At 35.3% G+C, this 1967-nt stretch overlaps 1 long non-coding RNA gene across 1 annotated transcript; it reads right to left on the bottom strand.

Moving 5' to 3' along the window:
• Positions 1–749: 749 nt before the first annotated feature.
• Positions 750–1019, bottom strand: LOC107693462 (uncharacterized). Its single transcript, XR_001634744.1, has 2 exons — positions 933–1019; positions 750–803 (listed from the first exon to the last, which is right to left on the bottom strand). It is a non-coding gene; the product is annotated as an uncharacterized LOC107693462 (long non-coding RNA).
• Between the last annotated feature and the right edge of the window lie 948 nt (positions 1020–1967).

The raw sequence follows: 1967 nt of genomic DNA, 5'->3' as shown, positions 1-1967 counted from the left end.
TCATACCATTTCTATTTTGGGCTTTAAAGGGTTAGTTCATCTAAACATAAGTTCAGTCATTATTTACTCGACTCCGTGCTGTTCAAAAGTCTCTGCCAAATTAATAAATGTAAATGTGATTTTTGTAAATGTTTTTTTTTGTGTCTTGGGCACAAACTCTTAATAAAGCTGCTTATTTCTTAAAGTTTATTTCTTCAAGGTACTACTATAATATAAATGCTTATATTTCATACCATTTCTATTTTGGGCTTTAAAGGGTTAGTTCATCTAAACATAAGTTCAGTCATTGTTTACTCGACTCCGTGCTGTTCATTCCTTGTGTGTGTTTTTGTTTTGTATTTTTCTGAACACAATAGGTGAGTTTGGTCAAGTTTGTCCTGCTGGTTTGTGTTCATACAATATCAGTCAATAGAACCTGACTTTCAGAAGCTTCAGGACTTTATTTGATGATGCTTTTAAAGCTTCTGAAACTCAGGTTTCATTGACTGATGTTGTATGAACAGAAACCAGCAGGACAAACTTGACCAAACTCACATCCTCAATGTCTTTCGGTCTTTCTCTAGATGCTCTCACTGGCTCTGTCCGCCATCCTCACAGCTCACACCAGTCTGCAGACATTTCAGATCCTGCAAAAATGCACAAACACAATACACAAGCAGTCATTTTAACATAATGATGTCATTTGATTTCTGTATTAGAAGTAACAAAATGATCTCAATTTATATTTTTGTTTCAGGTTTTCCCTTTTATTCACAAATGCCGCCGTCACCTTTCCTTGCAGGTCCTGCTCCACCACAAAAGCTCTGCAGCAAATGCACAGAAATCAAGAATCAGAAAAGTTCTGTGATAACTCTGTTTGAAATTACAATAATTAAAATAAACTACAATTTAAGATTTAAAAGATGTTTTATTGATGTCTGTAGTATACTCACTGAGAGCCTTTGATGGCAGCATTGCTTCATCAGTCACTCTTCACTGGATAAACAAACATGTGTCTCATCTGTTCCTGTAACATCCAGACAAGAGTCAAGTCACCTCTTATCTCATTATCTGCTCAATGCTGCATTTACATGTCGAGGTAGCTGCTGATGTGTTAACTCGCTTTTTATCCAACACAAATGTTCCTCAATTTATCAACAATACTAATGGACAAATGAAATAGATAACTTATGTTTAGTTACTCTATGTAGATTTGTTTATTTACATTACTTACATTCATCTAATGTAAGCAGTGTTGACAGTGAATTCTACATAATAGCACACATACATCACACACTCAGATGTCTGTTCATGTTGTGATGTGCTCATATGCAATTCTTTTAGAATATTTTCCTGTCTCATATTAAATAGACATTTAATCATCTTTAAGATGTACTGTATAAGGTTTATGTAAATGCACTTTGAAGACGTATGTGTGCTTACTGGAGCTCCCTGTTCGCTATACATAATAAAAGTGTTTTCACAGAAAAAAAAAATCACAAATATACTGTAACGTTACTGTCAAGCATCTTACACCTTAAGCAAATCAACAGTTTACTATCCAGTAGCTCAACAAATATGATTTTAACACAGGGAACCATGTTTTTAATTTATAATAAACACCCTCGTCGCTGTTCTCCATCACGTTTGATGATGACGTATCCTCTCGCGTGGGCTTCTGGGATAGAAAAGTGTCCATCGATGAACACTTCAGAATCTGGGCTGAAGCAGTAGGACATCTGGGGTTTTCTCGCCTACTCTTTTATGAATACTGCGGTTTCGATCATTCTTTTTTCTTCACGTACTCTTTTTCACTACTATATAGTAGGTAAGTAGGCATATTAGAATGCAAATTAAGTATGCGTACATCCGAATCTCGCGAGAATTAGTGCAATTTTTGTCTACTCTTTTATGAATACTGAGGATTCAAACATACTTATTCGCTCGCCTACTGCTTTTTGCATACTATATAGTAGGGAAGAATGCCA

Source organism: Sinocyclocheilus anshuiensis, unplaced genomic scaffold (genome assembly GCF_001515605.1).
Source record: "Sinocyclocheilus anshuiensis isolate Anshui unplaced genomic scaffold, SAMN03320099.WGS_v1.1 scaffold987, whole genome shotgun sequence".
Taxonomy (NCBI): Eukaryota; Metazoa; Chordata; class Actinopteri; order Cypriniformes; family Cyprinidae; genus Sinocyclocheilus; species Sinocyclocheilus anshuiensis.
Note: the sequence above shows the minus strand (reverse complement) of the source record. Positions and strands in the feature narration are given on the sequence as shown.